Source organism: Dermacentor albipictus, chromosome 6 (genome assembly GCF_038994185.2).
Source record: "Dermacentor albipictus isolate Rhodes 1998 colony chromosome 6, USDA_Dalb.pri_finalv2, whole genome shotgun sequence".
NCBI lineage: Eukaryota > Metazoa > Arthropoda > Arachnida > Ixodida > Ixodidae > Dermacentor > Dermacentor albipictus.
In genome coordinates, this window is record NC_091826.1 from 53,806,721 (window position 1) to 53,828,970 (window position 22,250).

Sequence of the window (22,250 nt, forward strand, 5' to 3'; positions counted from 1 at the left end):
AGGCGAAGCTTAAGCGTCCTCCAAATGTTTTCTTTTACCTAGCCGCACACGGACATTTTGCGGTGCGTTTGACAAACAAAGCTGCGAATACGTAAAATTCGCACGCAGCCCTGGCACTTTAATCACCATGGTTACCCCGCACAACAGCTATCCCCAAGTGGCCGGAGACCCTGCACTGAACAATCAAGGCAGCCAGTGATGCTAAGGTGATGACGCGCTCAAATCGCGAGTCCCAAGCGCTAATATCTTTGCAAATTCCTCACGTGACTAGCTGAACGTGGCTTCAGGCTCTACAAAAATCGGCCGACAGCTGCTTTGGCTTCTACAAACGATTCCACTGCAATGACTTTCTACAGCGAGGCTGAAAAGGGCTTTAAAGTCTGCATACGCGTTTAGCTTCCGCAACGTTGCATGCCTTTAACGAAATATAGAACGCGGTCGCCAAAAGCGAAAGAATGCCTCGGGAATGCTCGTAAATATTTCTGGCGGTCTCCACCGTGCTGCTTCATTTACATAGTTCCTTTATGCGTTCTCGGGGAATTCGGCCTGTTACTGCCGCGAGTCGGCAATTATGTAAGTGAAAAAAAAAATAACACAAAGGGAGCTCACTTTCCGGGTACTGTGGAACGTCGTTCTCACTTTTTTTGCGTTTTTTGCGTGTTTGTATTAGAAGGGCGCTCCCGATGCCAGCATGCAACACAGACACTTTGTTTATCTCACCGTCCTGAAAGGGACGTGCCTGAATTCCACTGTCACGCGCGTCCAAGGTTATTTCCCCGCACGTTGACGGGAAACAAGCACCAACATCCGCGTTCGGTTATAATGGAGGATAAAATATATGGGCGAACACATTTCGTGCGAAAGTAAGCAAAATAAGCGACGACACTCGAGCTTGTTTCCTGGGACCGAACAGTGGAAAGTAGATACATTTCGAAACATTTATTCCGAGCATTTTCGGGTACGTCTATAACGCTTTCTGTTCTCTCAGTTGCTGTTGTTTTTGTTGGCACGACTCTCCAACGTATTCGCTGCCGTCTTTGTTGTTGTTATTGTTACGGCAAATCAACTCCATTAAAACCGGCGGGATAGAGGAGAGTTCATGAAAAGAAAAAACTGTCATCCACCCGACTGTTGTTGTAATTGTTGTTGTTGTTGTTGTTGTCGTCGTCGTCGTCGTCGTCGTCTACGTAGTTGACGTTATCACTAGCGGATAGCGACAGTGACGTTGTCTTTGCTGTTTCTGCCGCTGTTATTGTTGTAGCTATAATTATCATTTTTTTTATTTGTTGCTTTTCTCTTGCTTGTGATGAGCGTTGCGGTAAACGATGGCCAACGTACGTTTGCTGTTGCTGCCTTCGTTGTTATACTATCACTGTAGCTGTTATCGTTGCTGCCGTCCTTATCGTTTCTGCCACTGCTTCTATACGCTTTTCGATTTCAAAGGGAAAAAAATATTCGCGCGCATAACGTAGTAAGGTATTAGTGCCTACAATGGGGACGGCCGTCGGGAGCCCCAGCCGTCACGGCGATCGTCTTTTACCGCCGAATGATTTACTATACGCTCCGGTAGACCAGGCGCACCACTGATATCGCTGAGGCATTCCGCGTATCAAAATTTCGTTTATTATTCTCGACACGTTTTGTTTGTTTCTCCGCTTGCACCAAACTATATGCCCGCGCCATCTCCAGCCCGAGTAAAGAGGCCTCTTCGCAAAGGTAAGAGCACCTCTCTTTTTTCTTTTCTTCGCCTTTCATTCGTGTTGGGGCGCTCCGCAACGTTAATGCGCAGCTGGCTAAGCCGCATTCTTTCGCCAACTTTTTATTCTTCCTCTCCGGTTTCGTGCGCCTCTTTTGAAGTCCCCGTCTCGCTCGCATCTCGAGCAGCGGACCGAGGCCTATCACGCGCCCGAGCTCTTCAATATCCATTAAAGCGTTGATGCTCTCGCCGTTTTTTTTTTGGAACAATTCTGATCTGCCCTTTAATGCGTACCACCCTCTTAAAGAACGGGGGGCCTAAATTTAACCTTGCTTTTCTTCCATACAAGCTAGTTCGTATACTTGATTTTTCGTTTGTTTTTTAGAAGTCCGCTTATCGACTCTGCTCGCCTAAAAAGAAACCTTTCATGCAGGCTCATATTCTGAGCGTTTCATGCTGGTCTACGTATCGACGGTGAAAATTTGTTTTTTTTTTTTCTCGAAGATTTCTTTGCTAGCGTAATGTGCAGGATCGAAAAGCTTATGCCGTCCTCATCTTGTTTTCACCTAACCCTGACGTGTAGGCTTTCGGTCTGTCGATTTTTTTGTTGTTTTTACTTCCTTCGCTCGCGCATAAGCTCCCTTAATCCATAGCGACGAACGTGCAAGCTAAAGTTTGAGCGACGTTGGCGACACACGTGTGAGCTTCTGTTTCGAAGCTCCACATAAACGGTGCGGTGGTTTCAACCGCGAGTTGGTTAAACCGTGAAAAACGATCGCGAGGTAGGATTTTTCTCGCGTTAATGAGCGCCTCAACGCACCGGAAGCTTACGAAAAGTGTCAGAGTAAACTAGCAAAAAAAATTTTTTTGAAATAAAAATAAATAAAATTTATTTGCATAAGCCTTCGGCACGTGCGTATGAGTGCGCGTGAGCGTAACGGTATCGTCAGTTTATTGGCATGAATATAATAAAGATGTTGGTGCATAATGATTGTGTCGTTGACTTTCTTTTCCCATAGGTGATACGAAGGCCTATAGCATAGTATCACAAGGATAAAAAAAAGGACATCGTAAAATTATGCCTAATAAAATGACACATTCTAAGTGCCACAAACACTACAGATACAGTCCCGGCCACGGCGGCCGCATTTCGATGGGGGCGAACTGCGAAAACACCCGTGTACTTAGATTTGGGTGCACGTTAAAGAAGTGGTCGAAATTTCCGGAGTCCTCCACTACGGCGTGCCTGATAATCAGAAAGTGGCTTTGGCACGTAAAACCCCATAATTTAATTTTTTTACTACAGATACAGTTCATACGCAGCTGATTTCTTTTTAGTGAAAACAGATTTATAAAATGTTTATATAAAAATTATGGGGTTTTACGCGCCACAACCACTTTCTGATTATGAGGCACACCGTAGTGGGAGACTCCTGAAATTTCGGCCACCTGGGGTTCTTGAACGTGCACCTAAATCTAAGTGCACGGGTGTTTTCGCATTCCGCCCCCGTCGAAATGCGGCCGCCGTGGCCGGGATTCGATCCCGTGACCTTGTGCTTAGCATCCCAACACCATAGCCACTAAGCAACCACGCCTGGTATTAGAAAAAAATATGTAAACTGTTTCCTGCAAGCGCTGTTCATGACTGCTGGATTACTTGAAGAGAGAGAGAGCATCAACTTTTGTGCTGAGCCCTTAGTGACGGGTGGTGCGCGCTGGCACCAGATGGGGTGGAACCTTATTCTCAGGTCCCATATGTGTCCAGCAGTTCCTGGCCCCTAGCCGCCAGCGCGAGTTGGGTCGGTAGGTCGGGGCTGGACAACAAGGTCTCCCATCGCTCGGGGGAGTTGGGGCTGGGGAGGGTGGGGGGTAGGGATGGTGGGGGGTTCTTGAGCTTAGTGCACTCTGCAAGGATGTGTGCTAGAGTCCCTTTTGACCGTCTGCAAAAAGGGCATGACGTGTCATGCTCTGTTGGGAACATCTTATGCAAGAGCACTGGATTCGCTAGCGACCCCGCTTGCGTGCGTCGCACGATCGTTTGCTGAATTCGGTTGAGTTGCGGATGCGGACGGGGAAGCATACATCTGCCGCTTCTGTACATTTGCGTGATTTCTTTGTAGCTTGTCACGGGGTGCGGTAGCCCTGGCTCGTCCTCGGCCCGGATCGATAGTTCTCGGGCATAGTGGTCGGCGAGTGCGTTGCCTTCCACTTGCGAGTGAGCCGGGACCCACACGAGCTCAACGGCCCGCCCCGGTGATTTGCATTTGTTGAGTATCGCTAGTGCCACGGAAGAGATGTTCCCCTTGCGGTAGCTTGCGTAGGCGGTCTGGGAGTCTGTGACAACGGTCCTCACTCCCGGTTGTGCGAGTGCGAGGGCCACGGCCACTTCTTCTGCTTCGGCTGTATTCGTCGTCCGTATCGACGCGCCTGTGACAAGTTTATCGATGGTGGTGACGACCGCCGTTGCTCTGGTTCCGTGCTTGGGAAGTGAGGCGTCCGCGTAGAGGACCTCGGGGTCCTCTTCCAGCTGTCGAGCCAGTGCCTTCGCCCGCGCAGAGTGTCTCTCGTTGTTCCTCCCCGGCTGCATGTTCCGGGGGAGGGGCTTGGTCTTAATAATGTCTCTCCACGTTGTGGGGAGCGGCTCCGTTGTCGGTAGCTGTTCAATTTGCCATCCTATCTTGCGTAGGACGGCCCGACCGTTCTCTGTCCGGCTCAGCCTTACCCTCTGGTGGGATAGGTGTGCTTCCACCAGCTCTTCCACCGTGTTGTGGGCACCCATTTCCAGCAGCTTCTGCGTTGACGAGTAGACTGGGATGCCCATGGCGAGTTTTACTGCTTTCCTTATCGTCGTGTTCAGCGTTTCGCGGTTCACCTTCGCAAGCTGGAGGTACGGGGCGGAGTACGTTACGCGTGACACGACGAATGCTTGCACCAGGCGCAGTGCGTCTTCTTCTTTGATTCCTCTGTTCCGGTTGGTGACTCTCCGGATCATGCTGAGGACTTGCTCGGATGTGGTCTTGATTTTGTTGACTGCTGCGTGCGCCTTGCCGTCGCTGCGCAACAGCAGGCCCAGTATCCGGATCTGCTGCGTTGGTTTGATCTCTGTGCCGTCGATGGTGATGATTATGTTTGGCGGCGGCTCTTTCTTTGGTCTTCCGGGCTGTACCATGAGCAGCTCCGATTTCTGTGGAGCGCAGCTCAGGCCACAGGTCCTGGCATACTCGTGGACGGTCGTTGCCGCTCTCTGCAGGGCTTCCTCCGCCCAGGCATCGGAACCCGCGCGGTTCGTCCACACCGTTATATCGTAGGCATAGAACGCGTGGTCCACGCCCTCGATCTGATTGAGTAGTTCGGGCAGGGGCAGGAGTGCTAGGTTGAAAAGCAGAGGCGACAGGACAGACCCCTGTGGGGTACCCCTGTCTCCGAGCTCCACAGGCTCTGACCGTTCATTTCCTATCCGGATAGTTGCTGTTCTATTGGTTAGGAAATCTTTGATATAACCGTAGGTCTTGCGGCCACACCCCGTCTTGCGCAGGTTCTCGAGCACGCTGGCGTGGGACACGTTGTCGAAGGCCCCTTTGAGGTCCAAAGCCAGTATACCCCGGGGCGCGTGCCTCGTTGCTTTTTTAATCACCAATTCGTGTAATTGGATCAAGACGTCTTGGGTGCTCAGGTGCTGGCGGAATCCATACATGGTCGCCGGCATCTGATTTGTCTCGTCCAGGTGTGCTTGAAGTCTTCTGAGAACCATGCGTTCCATGACCTTGCCCACACAGGACGTGAGCGAGATGGGGCGCATGTTCTCGATGGTCAGAGGTTTGCCGGGTTTAGGTATGAACCGTACCTCGGCCTCTTTCCATTCTGTGGGCAACTTCGAGATTTCCCAGGTTCTGTTGATGTGACCCAGGAGCCCACGTGCCGCCGCATCACTCATGTTATTGAGCAGCTTGTATGTAATGGCGTCCGTTCCTGGTGCGCTCGCCTTATTACTCTCGTCTATGGCTGTTAATAACTCCGTGATGGTGAACTTCATCCAATGCCGGATTTTCCGGTCCCCCGTACTCCTCCGGTATCGGAAATCGTCCTCTCTCCGTCTTGAGGTAGATCGCCTGGAGGTCTTCAATGAGCCTTTGGCCGTTGCCATCGTAAGCGTTCAGAACTTTGGCGAGGTTGCGGTTGGTTGCGGTCTTGCTGCTCAACGGGTCGATCAGGTGTCTGAGCAGGCACCAGGTCTTGCGCGCCGACAGCTTTCCCTGCAGCCCGTCGCACGTACTCATCCAGTTCTCTCGGCACAGCTTGGTTGCGTATTCAGCGATCTGTTTGTTGAGGAGCGCGATGCGTTTGACGAGCTTCTTGTTTCGTCGTTGACGCTTCCATCTTCGCGTGAGCGAGTGCCGCGCCTCCCACATGTGTGCTAGTTTGGCGTCGACGAAGGGCGTCTGCATCGTTGTCACAACTTCTTGAGTAAATCTGTCGAGCGCGATCTTTTGTTCTCGCGCCCATTCTGCGTACGTTTGATGTCTGCCCTCCTCCGCGTTTTCTCCGGAGGTCTCGTTTTCTTCATCCGTGTGCTTGCGCATTCGGTCCCAGTCGGTGATCCGGGCTTTGCCGAGGGCTTGCCGGTACCTTGGTCCCTTGATCGTTACACTTATGATACTGTGGTCGGAGCCCAGGTCTACGTCTTCGTTCCGCCAGGCCACTTCTAGGGAGCCCGCCATCCACGACAGGTCCGGGGTGGTGTCCCTGTTGACGCTGTTTCCCTTTCGGGTGGCGACGCCCGGTTCAATAAGGAGCGCCATTTCTTGGTCCTCCATTGCCTTTGCTAGATCCTTGCCTAGTTTAGATTGGTATTTGTAACCCCATGTAGAGTGAGAGGCGTTGAAGTCGCCTAGGACCAGGAGCGGCCTGTTCCCCGCCAACCTCTTCGCCTGGCTCACTGTTGTTTCAAAGTCGTACTGCCTTTGTGACGGCCTGCAGTATGCACTCATCACAAACAGGTTTCCGGCACTGCCAATGGTCCTTGTGTGAACCTCGACCAGCGTGTGTTCGCAGCCCTTTTGCGCGGTGAGGTGCTGGGTGGCTGCTATGTTGGTGCGCACCAGTAACGCCGTCCCGCCTTCCGTCGGATCCGTGTACGTGACGTAACCCGGGAGTCGGGGTCTGCCGTGTGTCTCTTGTAACGCGATAATATCCGGTTTCTGGTCGAGCCCATCTAAGTGAAGTTGTAACTCGGCTTCCTTGGTGCGGATGCCCCTGCAATTCCATTGGTAAATGATCGTTGTTTCCCCCCCGCGGATTTGCTTTTTACTGTTCGGCGTCTGCGCCATCTTCCTTTGACGTTTTGATGCGACCGCGCCTGTACGCGATCGATTCCTTGACTTTATTGGCGCGTTCTTTCCTTAGCGCCGCGAACTTGTTCTTCACGGTTATCGTCGCTGTCTTCGCCGCCAGTCGTTCGTGCTTGACTGACAGGATCTTTATTTGACCCTCGAAGACCTCTAACCTGGCATTCATATTATCGAGATTCTCGTTAATTTGATTGATGGCTGCGAGTATCGCTGCCAGTTTGCCCTCTTGCGGTGGTTGCTGTTGTTGATTTGACGTCTGCGGTGCCGCTGCTGCCGTCTTGCAGTCAGCTGTGGTTTCAGCGTCCATCGCTTCTTGAACATTCAATGCTTGGTGCATGGGCTGCGCCTCTCCTCTCCGCTCTTGGCGGGGCGAGAGGGGGTCCCTCCGCGGCACCTTGCGTTTCTCGTTGGCGTCCTCGGGCGCCGGGCTCGTTTTGGTTATTTTAGTCGCTGAGCTGCCGCTAGCTAGCGCGTCTATTTTACTCATGAGTGCTCTGATCTGCACATTCTGTTCCTGAATCTGGGCGTTTTGCCTTTCGATTAGTCTTTTAAGTTCTGTACATTCGCCGCACTCTTGGCGTGTTGCGGCGTTTTGGCTAGAGGGGGCAGGTGGGGCAGGGTTGAGGGGTGGGAACTCTCTGTCGTCCCCTAGAGCGACGGAAGACCTGTTGGTCCAGCCCACCTTTTTCTCGGCGAGTATCCCTCGTTGGTTGGACTCGACCCGGGTTCTTGATCTGGTCCGGGACCTCGAACGGGATCCCCGGGGTCTTCCGCTCGAGCTACGACTGCCTCCTTTCCCCATCGTCTCCCAGCGGCGGCCGTCCTTGGAGCCAGCCGATGGCGCCTGGTCGGCCCTGTTCGGGCCATCCCGGGAACGGGATCTCGATCGTTGGCGGCTTTGGTGGCTGCCCTTGCGGGCCGGCGTTCTCGAACGGCTCCGCGAAGAGGTGCTGCGTTGGGCACGGCCTGCAGGACCTCTATCTTCTTGGCTACTGTCGTCGATGGCCCGGCGCCGTTCCCAGCGCCGGCGCCGCACCACGTACGGCGTCTTGAATTTTGCCTTACAGGCCCGGTCGGCGGTGAGATGCTTGCCGCCGCACAGGCCGCACTTGGGCACACACGCGTGCTCTTTGTCCGGGTTGGCGATGCCACACCCCCGGCAGATGCGATTTTGGGGATCGGGGCACACGTCCATTCGGTGTCCGACGCGGCCGCACTGGTAGTAGACGTCGATATGCTTGCGGTGCAGTGAACATTCAACGAGCAGGTTCCCGTAACGCACGTAATTGGGAACCTTGGGTCCCTCGAAGGCGATCACCACGGATCTGGTCTTGCCAATTCGTTTCGCCTGCAACGCCGTCGGGTTGTGCTTGTGCACCACTAGGTCTTGAATTTCTTGGGCGGTGTCCTCTAGTGGGATGCCTCGTATCACTCCTTTAACTGTTCCGTGAGGCGCCGATTCGTAAGTGCTCACCTCGTGGGCCGTTCCTCGAATGTCGATGTGTTTCACCATGGCGTACTTGTCGGCGTGCTCCCTCTTCGAGGTACTCACGACGATTATGTTCTGTTGATGGTTTGGACAAATAATATCTTCTCTTGCTGCAATTGCATCGACTTGGGCCGCCCCAGTAATGGCTCGGCTGATTTCGACCCGGGCCACATCGCTCACTTGAAGCCCGCCGCGTGGCCGCATTACAATCTTCACGTCTTCGCGCGGGAGGTACGGCATTCTCGCGCCCTTGAGCAGCTTGCCCTTGTTTACTCGCTTCATCCTGTGACGAAGGCTCTTGTCGGTGGTGCCATCGATGTCATCGCCACGTCTGTTGCTGACGTCAACTGTGGCTTCGGCGCCATCTTGGCTTGCGTGGCTCCTTTGCTTCAACTTCTCGCCGGCGGTTTTCCACCCCTCGGCTCTCGTGAGCTGATGCGGCGAAATTTCTTCGCCATCGACCTCAATTCTCATAGCGGTCGACATGTCGACTTGAAGAGGCGCGCATTGCGCTCACAGTAAACTGCACTGCTTTTTCTAATTAACAAATATTAAGTGATTATTATTTCACATATTTCACATAGGCTCGCGTGTCTCAACTACGCCACTGAAGTCCAGCATTAATAAGTATAGTGAAGTCAGGTTCACATGCGTTTAAGAGAAATGGTGAGCTTACATCGTCAGTTTCGAGAAATACGCACTCGAATTCTAAGGCGAAATGCACGGATTTTCCGGTTGCAAGTTGTGAGCAGTGTGAGGAAATGAAGTGCTCATACGCGACCACTAACACGACACCGTCATCGTTATCGCCATCATCATCAACAACAACGACAGCGTGATGAAGAAGAAGAATAACTTTATTATAAGGTCCGCCGCGTTATTTGGGGATTGGGCGGACATCTCCGCCTACCGGCATCAGCCACGAGCCCTTGAGCTCCGGCGGCTTCCCTGGTCCGCGGGACAAAAAAAAAATACAAAAAATTATCACGCCTCGTACATGGCAGAACCAGGACATGACCATGAGGCACGCAATAGTGGCGGGACTCCGGATAAATTTTGAACACCCGGAGTTCGTTAACGTGCACTCTACGTACAATACACGGGGATTACTGCATTGTAGTTTTTGCGTTTGAGTTGTGGTTGACGAAGACGATGAAAACACGTTTATTCGAAGGCAAGGGCAAATCGGGATACGCAAGGAAACACCGTCGCCGTTTGTCACCGCCCAAAGAAAAGAGTAAGGTAGCCCGACGTTTGCTGTCCGTTGCGATCATACCAGTGTGCGTAAAACGTTGCAGCGTGCACGCATCGGTTCATCGGGAACGCTAGCGTACGTGTGCGCGGATAATGCTTGTGCCAAACTGCACCTCTGCACCTCGGGAGGCCTTCCAGCGCAGCGCAACACATAAATAGACAGTACCATATATATACATACATACATACATACATATATATATATATATATATATATATATATATATATATATATATATATATATATATATATATGTGTGTGTGTGTGTGTGTGTGTGTGTGTGTGTGTGTGTGTGTGTGTGTGTGTGTGTGTTCCGGAAATCCTTGGTGGAGTTCATCCAATTAATTTTTTGACGACTGACGAGTCAGGCCCGGACTTTTACGGCGAGTAACAAACGTTTATTCGGACTCTTTCGACCCTCCACGCGCAGGCCAGCCACCACAGGTGCGCGTCAATACCGTGACAGCACGACGAAGGCGGCGCCAACGGCGCCACCGCGAATGCGCGTCGTACGTGCGTGCATTTGCCATTGCAATAAAAAACATAAGCAACAACGACCTGCGCTCGTCGTTCTTTAACCCTTTTATGCGAAGCATACTAGCCGCACAACCACGCTCTTCCTTGCTGCGCCGCGGGCGGCCGCGTAGCTACCATATGACGTTATAACAGCTGCAAAAGCGGAGGCTCAACTCGTGTGCTCGCTTGCGGCCGCGTAGCTACATAGCCGGCTCTCAGCTCGTGCGCTTGCCTGCATGAGTTGTTTCTTCGTCTAGCCGAACCAAATATAGCCAAGCAACAGCAGTTCACCAGGCTAAACAGTGGTTCAACAACTAAAATAAAGGCTAGTATGCTTCGCATCCTGGGCTTAACCTTAGCTAAGCCACAGCCATTTTTCTTTTGGCTCCGTGCAAAACGTTTAGGCAGACGCCAATTGGCTATTGGTTTCTACATGGCTCGGCTACCGATAGAGTCGACTCGGGTTCGGAGACGAGGACGTCAACAACAGTGCCTTCGCCACTCACCAGACCAGGCCTATATAATAGCGCTGCACCAGGCTTCCCGCGCGCGTTCTCTCTCGTGAACGGGAGCAGCGTCTGCGATACCGAAGCAGCCAGCCGTATTCCTGTACGCATACGTCCTACAGTTGAATGGGCCCCGTCACGACCAGCCTACGGATCCGATGTGAAGGTCGAGGGGCACAGCGGCGCGCCTGGATGCATGGACGGCATGCAGGGGGGGGGGGGGGGGGTGAGCTCGCAGCAACCTCGCAGTGCCATCACAACGCCGTAGCGGCCCTCGTTGTGGCTCGCCCGCGATCATTCCGTTCGAGATGAATACCCGGCGATAAATAAGAAGGCGTTCGAGTGATAGCCTGTCCGGCTCGGCAGTGTGCTTCTTTCTTTCTTTTCGGAAGGTCTTCACGTAGCAGACATGTTGGCCTGTCAGCATGCAGGTTTATGCGCTAGCCTGGAACCCTGAATGCCGCATATATAGGCAGGGGCTTGGGAACCGAAGGGTGGAGGGGCGGGGGAATGACCACTTCTAATTTAGTAAATCATTTATTTTTGGTCTAATAATAATAATAATAATAATAATAATAATAATAATAATAATAATAATAATAATAATAATAATAATAATAATAATAATAATAATAATAATAATAATAATAATAATTAACGCATTCCATCATGCATTCAAACCAACCAGCCCGCCAAGGTATTTTAAGAAAACTAACCAGCACGGTGTCAACGCGCACACAGGTAAACATGAACATATCTCGCTCGATGACAGCGGAACTGTCTGTGAAAACGCTGGAGCTAAGAATCGCGGCAGCAGCCGCGGGCGAATTGACCTCCGTGCATCTGTCGCTTCAAGGTGAATGAAACGTCGAAAGCACAGCGCATACAAAGCTAGCGGCACTGCGCCCACTCTACATACATCGCATATCGCTTTGATGATGAGCCCCGCGTGAGCGCGCACTTTGGCCACGTCGCAGATTGCTCTGAAGACACACGAGCGCCGGCAACGCGTCCCTACTGCGTGTCAGAATTGGGGGCTCAATCCCATCGCTCGTGATCCGTTGTCAAGATTGGAGTCCGGCATCAATTAGAAGGTAGCTGGCCCATGCCGTCGACCAACTTATCCACGCTGAGGACGTTGATGGAGGGAAGGACTGCTTCTCATCGAGAACAAGGAATATGGGTTTATTTACAGTATTTATATCAGTCTAACATGACTGTTTGAGAAAATACATTGCTCTAACATGACTGCTTGAGAGAGAGTGTCTGAGCAGCCGCACAACAGCGGTTTTTAAACACTCGGTCCTCTCCCGATACAAGGTGATGCGAACGTTCGTTTCGTCATCGCGAACTAGCCGCCTCTCCGCAGGACGGTCTACACACACAAATGCACACACGTTCGAATGTCCGGAGCCGACGTCAGAGGGGCCCCTTAGAACTCGGAGCCGTTCCGGGTAGCGCGTTGGGGAGTTTGGGAACAATAGTTGGCCCGCCGAACTCATTCCGTCTCAACAGTGATGAGGCTAGAGGTTGGTGGCGGTTTCAGCACAAAGCCTACTTCATCGAACGCATCCTAGCTGAAGCGACGGAGAGTGGGGGATGCCCATATTGTTCCCCGACACAAAGTCGATTTAGTCACGCTGTGGCTAGAAGTTGGCGGCGACGCTCCCGGAGTGTTGCCGCCATAATCGTAACGGGGTGGCAAACTTGCACTGCAGCTGGCCGTTATTAACAGCGATGTTGCCGCCATAGTTGTAACTGGGCGGCAAACTTGCACTGCAGCTGGCCGTTGTTAACAGGCGTCCGCCAAATGCGTCTACTAGGGCGTCCGTGATACGCGTGGCCAACGCCGTAGTAGACGCCACAATGGCTCCGCTCTTTACGGCGCGGCCTGCGAGGAGGATATCGAGACACACTGGCAGATAGATAGTGATCTAAGGAAAGGAAGGACGCTTGGTTCTGCAACCCGTCAGGGAGCACGGCGAAGCGTCATCAGGGGAGAGGGAATGGGTAGTGAAAAATGATAGAGAAAGAGGGAGGATGTGGCCTAATAGACTCCACTATGCGCGACAGGTGGCAGTCCTCAGTAAAGTTGCCAGCGTTGTAGCGGGCGCTTATAGGGTGTCTATTCCCGTGGAACTTATAAACTCCAGCAGGCTTCGCAGCGCAGGGAGCTGTGGACACACTGGGAACAGCAGGTCAGTCTCTGTGGCCGCTGGAAGGCCGTGGCGTCTGTAGGTGTTGATCACTGTGGAGCGTTCCTGCGCAGCCGCCGGCGAAAAACGCCCCTCCTCCCTCGCCTGACCCCCCGCCCCCCTTGCCACGCGCTTCACAGGGGAGGGCATGCACCCTGGGCGCGTTCCTCGCTCGCGCACGCGAGATTGAACCGCGTTCGCCGGCTCCCCCTCACACGCTTTCACCCATACTGAACATCACGGCGACGGCGACGGCAGAAATGTGCCTGGAGTGTCCGTATAATTTCTAAAACACATTCGCAGTTTCGTCCTAAGGCGAAGCATTGAAAGCGACAGCAAGCTTTAGCGTTGCGTGAAAGGCGTCTCAGAACGTTGGCGTTGCAGGCGTCGCGCCTGTGTAATGCCGAGAAGAGACCGAGCGAATACCGTCGGCGTTTGTCAGCGACCAAAGAAATGATTGCGTGGATATAGCTTGACATTAACTGTGCGTTCTGCCAGGACCAGTTAATGCAGCGCGACATGTTACGCCACGGCGTTTGGATCAAGCGGCCGTGGTCATGCGCACATCTGCAAAGCAGAAATGCTTTTGAATGTGTTTCCGCTCGGCGCTAGCTGTTGCACCCAGCATCCCTTTCCGACAAATAATGCTTCACCGGCTAGAACGCAGCTATGAAAGGCCGTTCAAGCTGCACCGTCGTCTTCTCAGGACCGGGGGAGCTGGCGACTAAATCAGCGTCACCGAAGCTGACGGGCTCGACGAGCGCCCGCCTGAACTAGACTGTACGCGACACAGACTGTGACAAGCATACAATGGAGCTCACTTCGAGGCGACAACAGCCGCGGTCCTTCGTAGAAGCAATGACTACCACGATGACCACTCTATTCGAATCTGACCCTGACAAGCGGACCGTTACGAATGGCCCACTAAATGATAAACGGTGCCAACGTCGAGGACTTCCATGGGAACGACTTCGACATCAAGTCCCGAGTTTACGACGTCATTGCTTCGTGTGCGGGGGCGATCGTGCAACATAGTGAGCGGAGTCCGGATGAACGATGCATCCCAAGAGAAGAGAGCAATCAATCAAAAGAAACATCTTTACTCTAAAGCTAAGTTTTCCGATTCGGATGGTGATTGGCAGCGATACCGAGAACAATCAAATAAATGTAAAGCTGAAATTGAAGCATCTAAAGACAAGTTCTTTAATGGCGACATCGTCAGCATGTTAATTAACAATCCAAAAAAGTTTAGGAAACTAATTAACCACAAACACGTTTCTCAATCCACTATACCAATCGTTAATAACGGTGTGCTAATCTCACCATCTGAAGCTGCGACTGAATTAAACTCGTTTTTCAGCTCTGTGTCCACAAACGAAAACCCAATACCACCTGATCTTACGTTTCCTTCAATTAACTCATCTATGAGTGACCTTATAACCACACCGGAGGGAATAGAATCGGCCATCGATCGACTTTCGAATAATTCAGCACCAGGTCCAGACGGCGTCTGCACAAAGATGCTTAAAATGATAAAACCTATAATATCTCCCTTGCTAGCCGCCCTTTTCCAGCACTCAATAGATACAGAAATTGTACCAGATGACTGGAAGATCGGTCGTATCACTCCTATTTACAAATCAGGTGACCGATCAGTGCCCTCAAATTATACACCTATATCCTTGACTAGTATTCCAGGTAAATGTTTTGAGCATATAATATCTTCCGCAGTTATGAAATAGTTATCTGAACATAACTTTTTTTCTAATAATCAACATGGATTTCAGCAAGGATGCTCTTGTAAAACACAACTATTTGAACTTATAACTGATCTTCTTCAAGCAGTTCAAGATTCCATAAACATCGATGCCATATTTATTGACTTCAAGAAAGCATTCGATAAAGTTCCCCATTCTCGCTTAATGATGAAACTTAGCCGGTTAACATACATGGTGAAATTGTTAATTGGATCTCAATTTGTTTAACCAATCGCTACCAATCTGTTTCCGTAAATGATCAGTATTTCGATTTAGCACAAGCACAAATCTGACGTTGCTCAGGACTCCGTACTTGGACCAATATTATTCTTAATTTACATTAATGACATCAATAAAGAGAGAATCAGACACCCACCCGTCCGTAGCACTTGTTACAAAGGAAACCCATACGGGTTCCTCGAAAGAAAAACCTCAGAGTTGAAGAAAAATTCGTCCTGGTCCGGTGACGAATTTTTCTTCAACTCTGAGGCTTTTCTTTCGAGGAACCCGTATGGGCTTCCTTTGTAGCAATTGCTACGAACGGGTGGATGTCTGATTTTCCCTTTATTAATTACTTCTCTCCACCTTGCGGGTTTCTGCAGAACTACTACATCATTAATGACATCAGTAACAACCTGACCTCAACAGTTCGTTTGTTTGCAGATGACTGCGTTCTTTACAGACAAATTATCACCTGTGAAGACACTAATATTTTACAGGCCGACCTAAACAAAATTTCACTTTGGTGCGAGCAATGACAAATGGAATTTAATGTTTCTAAAACAAAAACAATGACATTTAACAGAGCCAGTACCGTTCACTTAAGTTCCTATCTTATGAACAACATATGCATAGAGAATGTGTCTACATTAAAATACTTGGGCGTCTATATAACTTCAAACCTTACATGGAATGATCACGTAGATGAAATAATTTCGAAAGCAAATAAAACACTTGGATTCATCAGGCGAAATTTGTATTTAGCAAATCAGTCAATTAAATTATTAGCTTACACAGCTCCAGTCGCTCAAAGATTGAATACGCTTCCATAATATGGAATCCGAATCAGACATACCTAATAAACAAGCTTGAATCTTTACGAAATAAAGCAACGCGTTTCATCACTAAAACCTACTCTAGAACATCCAGCATCGCGGCTATCAAAGAGTCCCTCCAATTACTATCTCTAGAAAAACGACGACTGTTAGCACTGCTTTCCCACTTCCACAGGTTGTATCATACCCCGTCATCCTTTACAGAATCCCATATCAAACACCCGCAAAAAATTTTCTCCCGCCTCGACCATCCCTTCGAAGTGCGTCCCATGTTTGCGCGTACGAATCTCCTTCTACAATCACCGCTCTTTCCTGCTATTTATCACTGGAACAACCTGCCAAAAGAAATTGCTTCTATACATGATCATGACTAATTTGTAAGTCATTTGAAGCGCAGTTTTACGCATGTTGAGTAAAAACAGAATTTTGTGCCTTTGACGCATTGTAAGTGCATCTACAGGCTTTGTACCGAGTGTTCCTTTTCCATCATTTATGCATTTCATTTTTTCCTTTTTTTCTTTTTTATATTTTCTTGTTGTATTGGGTGATATTCACCATGGTGTTATATATTGCTTTTCCCCCCTAATTGTATTTGAAATATCTTGTTGTTACCCCCCCCCCCCCCTATGTGATGCCCGTAAGGGCCTTTAGGATATCTGAATAAAAAGTCACGGGAGGTATTTTGCGAACGGTTCACAGATTCTGGTTGGCCGAGAAGAACAGTGAATTTCCCCGACGAGAGAAGGGGAAAATAAAGTGCTTAAATAGGCATCTGTAGTGCTGCGGGCAGTGCTCCAACTCGTGCTAGAGCTCATGCTCGTAATGGTGCTTGTACTCGTGCTCGTACATGTTCAGTTCAGTTCAGTTCAGTTTTATTTCCTTAAAGACCCCTTTGCTAGGGGTATTACATAAGGGGTGGGTACAGTTGAATACGCAAATATAAACACAGGTATACAGAAAAAATTGTACATGGAAGCTACATTTTCGCAAGTGCAAAAAAAAAATAAATAAATAATAACACGTGAAAAAGCAGGTTATTGATTAGCCAACAAGGACACATTTTCCAGAAACGATGTCGGGCAAGTGATTGCAGCTACGTGGTGGGGAAGGGCATTCCAATCTGATGCTGTGCGGGAAAAAAAGACGAGGAAAATGTAGTTGAGTGGGAGCGTGGGCGTAAGACTTGTAATGGGTGCCCAGTTCGTAGAGATATGCGTGCGGGTGGTGTGATATATGGCTCGTGAAATAAGGTACTGTAAAAAAACTTATGAAAGAGGCAAAGGCTAGCAGTAGCACGGCGACGTGCAAGGGGCTGTAGATCAGATTTTGCTTTTAAGGATGATACGCTTACGTCGTATGAGTATGAGGAATGGATGTATCTGACGACGTGGTTTTGAAAGGACTCGAGCTCGTTAACTAGATAGACTTGACATGGATTCCAGATGGCTGATGCGTATTCGACTTTCGGTCTGATAAGGGATTTGAAAGCTAGTAGTTTTACGTTCTGCGGGGCGTCACGCAAGTGTCGTCTGTACATGTAAACCACCATATTGTAAATTTATACATGAACTCTTTTTCTCATCTTTTGGACGTCGTTCCGAACCTCTCGATCGCCCGGCACTTGGCACATCACCAGCCATGGAACCGTAATGGTCGCTCGGACACCGAGTCACCAGAATTGGTTGACAGCAGTGGGGTACGCTTAAAGCCCCTTAAACTTCTTTAAGTAGCAACACTCTCCTCCTCCGCCTTCTCTCATCGTTTCTCCTCCCTTTCACGCTCCCTCCTCGATCGTGACGCCGCCTACACCGCTCGTGCGTAGCAACGGCGCCAACATGCGCTCCTCGCCAGTCCGTAAACGCTTCTCGAGCGAAAATGGCGCTGAAGCACGGTGCGAGGGCCCACGTGATGCTATTGGGCCAATGGTGACGCGGCGTCGGCCTCGGCCAGAGCGCGCGAGGAGGAGGCGGCATTCTTCAAAGCGTGGCGCTACTTTACGAAGTTTAAGGGGCTTTAAGTACGCTACCCTGGATTCCAACATCGTGTAGAAGTCTATCATCGTTTTGTGTTGCCAATGTGTCCTTTTGTTGCGTAGAAAATTCTCATGAAAGCTCGCTTTGTTGATGCTGCTTAATGTGAAAAGCCCTCTCCAAAATGGACGAGTTGTCGCCATCTACACGTGACCCCCTTCTTTGGCGCTCACTGCGAATCAGCCAGTGTTGACGTCGCAGGAGAGTTACCACAATCCACAACAGGTGGCGCCGCTCTGATTTCTTAAATTTTGGTCATTTCCTAGTTTACAAAATTTCTGTTCTCGCTATGAATTATGAATTCGTTTTTACAGAAAGATAATCCTTCAATCTAGATTGACATCTTACTTTAGTGTCCACTAAAAATGGCAAAAATAAGAGGAGCTCCAGAAACGTGTAAAAACTGCAAAAACATTAGTTGGAACTTGCACGGGATGATGTATATAGGGGTAATTATTAGACTTCAAGCAGGCTTTGTTAGCCTATATTCAAATCTTTGAAATAAACTTCGGTGCACATTTACAAATAAATTGTCACGGCTTGCATGAATAGGATATATTTGCAGTTTGGATGGCTTGGTTCAAGAAAATTTACAGAGAAACCTTGTGGCACTGTTGATGTTGAAATGAGTGTCCTACATCGAAATGCATTTAGCATCGGCTACGACGACGCAGCAATGCTTCGGTCCCCTATTGCAGATGTGTTACATGTGATGTACTTTATATTGTACTTTTCGTTCATACCACAGTTGTAAGCGTGCCTACGGGTCAATAAATTTCCTTGTCAGCAGATATCAAATTGTACTGGTCTTCACACGCGAAGCTTCGTCAATTTCGCCGGGTTTTGTGAACGTGGGCGGTCTTGTTGCTCTTCTATTCACTAATAGGCCAACCAGCCACAGTCCAGGAGGCACGTGTCATCACCACTGGGTTTCTCGCATCAACGCCAGATGGCTCTTGTCTCAGCGCATCCGCGGCAGCGGTGGCGCCGACTATGGGGGTGAAAGAAGGAAATCTTGGTGGATCCCACGAGCCGTGGGAGTCGATGTGATCAAAGCTTTGTACGCTGTTTGCTTTGATTGAAGTATACTTGCGGTGATGTTGGCGGCGAATGTATAATTTTTCAGCGTTTAGTCCAATGCGAGAGCGGTGGGTTGATGTTAAACGTTACCCTGCCTGCATCACTTCTATTTGTCTGCGTAGTCCACGGAACACAAAGGGAGACGTGTTTGCTTGAGGCATTGTTGTGCGTCAGTGTTCATAGCATCTGAGAGCTGAGCATTATCGTTGCCTCGCATGGCACATCGCATCGTCGCAGGAGCGCTAAACTTTAATTGAATTATGCATACATTGTGCACATGCGTTCACCGTCTGCGCTACGTTTCACTGCGTAGCGAAGGCGCTCCTCTTCCGCGCAACACTTCTTTCGGGCCTGGGTGTCCTCCACACTGAGTGCACGCTTAAGAAGCCATTATTCTGGCGCGTGTTTGCGTGTTCCTTCTGCATGCGTGACCAGCACGCTGTTGAGACGCCAGCTCCAAGCGCTCTCTTCAGGCTAAGGACGATTGTAATGTTTACGCTATCGCAGCCCAACAGGCGACCTCCACAGCGCAGCACCTGCATTTTTGTCGCATAGCAAAGCAGGCACAGCACGTGCCATACACACGAAATGCGCATCCCGACCCGCGACGGAGCCCGCCGGGATGGATCAATGGATGGATGGACGCTGCGAGCGTCCCCTTTGGAACGGGACGGTGGGTTGCGGTACCAAGTTCTCATCATCTTGCCTAATGTACTACCTATGGTTAAAAAAAAGAAGTGGGAGAAAAACCAGGAAGAATTCCCATCACAAACTTTCTGAACCCCTATTGGAAACTTTGCACGCCTCCGTTGTTTGTCGTTTCTCTCATTTTCTTTCACCAATCTTCTAATCACCTCTTACTAATCTCTGTTGCGGACATGTTTACTCCCCCCTGCTCTCGCTGAACCCAAGGGCTTCAGGGAAGCCAGATGTGCCTAAATCGAGCGCTGGGCAGATATTTCACATTCTAATAAAACATACTCCATCGTTTCCCTATCTTTACCGCAGAAAGCACATGCTTCTTTTTCCTTCTCATATCTCGCTTTATAGGTGGGTGGTTTAAGGAATCCCGATCTCGCTTCGTAAAGTAGTGCGCTTCCCCTGGAGTTATCATAAATTGTTTTTTTCCTGATTTCGTTTTTTTTCCTTTTAAGTAGTTATAGCAGGTTTCTTTTACATTTTCGCCACTCATGAGATTATCTCGGCCTCTATGACTTTCCGCTTGACGTTCTTTTTGCCCTGTTGCTCACCATACCGGTTGTATACTCGCTGATAAGCTTCCTAGTTTTTCACATTTCCTCCATTGTGAATCAATGTCTTTCCTGTGCAAATATCTGGACACTCTCCCAGCCCATTAACTTTCTTTCATATTCCTGAGTAATTCTTCATAATCAATTTTAAGCTTTAAGCTTCCCTCACTTCAGAACTTGTCCAGACCATATCACCCTGCACAGCTTCATTTGTAGTCTTCCCGTGAGCGCCCACAGTGAGGCATGCCACTTACCTTCGGTTGCCATGGAGTCCTGATTCTACCCCTGACTTCAAGCGAACAACCACGTTTCAGAATGTAAGTCCTGGAACCATTACACCTTTTCACATACACCGGAGTACCTCATACCTATTGTGTCCCCATAGCGCTCTGTGTTTAATAACGGCTTCATTTCTCTTCCCCTTTGCTGTTGCTGTTTTTCTGTGTTTCCATATATCTATTGCTTTCGTTTATCCATATACCAAGGTATTTATATACTTTTACTTGAGGTATTTTCTGGCCCTGTATTGACACTGCCTGTTCACTGTTTTCACTGAATACCATAACACCTGATTTTTAACGCTAAATTTCAGACCTAAATTATAACCTCCGTGTCCACAAATAATAGCCAGACATTGAATATCACTTTGCTTGTTAGCTAGCAACACGATGTCGTAGGCATAAACCAAACCTGGAAGCTTCTGCTTTACTATTGTGCCCTCCTGTTTGTATAAGAGATTAAACCCAATATTGCTTCCCTCTGGCGCCCTCTCCATCCTCACCATGTACATAATAAGCAGCAGCGGGGATCTCAATCCCTTGTTCATATCAACTTGCTCCTCGCTCCTCATCCCTTCCCATTCAACGCAAACTGTATTTTCTAGGTAAAAATATCTCAAAAGCTGCATACCCTTGTGTCCTATATGCCTTCTCCTTCCAGAATATCCCACAATATGGTGCGGTTTACGTTTTCACACGCTCCGGTAATGTCTAAAACAGGCCACATATAGCGGTCCCCTTTCTTTTCCAGATATTTCAATACACCGAAAAAGGTCAAATACAGGGTGCTTTAGCTAACTTTAGCCAGAGTTTAACAATGTGCCGATGCACTCTAAGACGACGCGACCAAATGCATGTTGCTCACTTTTGTATGCATTGTGTCAAGCTATTTTTGTATTTTGTTTAGTTAGATAATTAGTGAAGCTTAATTAACTAACTTCTGAAGCAACGAAGCTAGGAAAGAAATTCCAATTAGAAAGTTGCAGAGCGGTTTGCGAAACGTCCGAGTAAACAGTTTGTCTTTTTATCTATTAAATATTCGTGTTTTTCAGCTCGCTGCGGATCCCCGCGAAATACAAACACAACGTGACATGCCCGCTTGCGTGTCGTGATTGCACTGCTCCCAAGCTTTCCGCGCACACACAGCCATAGGTGCGCTGCTGCTTAAGAAGCGACAGGGCAGCGACGCAAGCGTTGGCTGTTTGATTTAAGCCAGCAACCGTTATCCCCTGCTTTGCGTAAAGCAACTGACGGACGTGGTGGTAGGTGGTGGTTCCAGATAGCGATAAACAGACTATCGTGCATCGGCTGTTAAAGCGCAAGCAATTTCGTGATGCCTTTTTCCAACGAGGAAAAAACAGACATGATTCTTGCCCTAGGAACTGCAGGCAGACATAAACGGCAGGCTGCAAGAATATTTCAAAGCTGGCACCCGGGTACGCGACCAAGCCCGATGACGATATTCAACATCTACGAGTCGCTGAAGCAAACCGGCAGCTTCACAAGAAAGAGGCAGATAGCTTCAGTCATAAATAATGAGGTTCGCTCCATCGTTTTATTTTTCATGGCGGATAATCCACACGCTAGCACGCGCAGAGTGAGCGCACAGCTCGGTGCGTCCCACTCAAATGCCTGGATGATATTGAAAACAGCTGGACTGAACCTTTATCACGTGCAGTTGCATCAATGCCTGGAGTCAAAGGATCTTCAAGAGAGACTCGACTTTGCGAATAGGCTTTTGATTCAGGAGGAGCAGGATTCTGACTTTCTCACCAAGGTATCTGGACTGACGAGG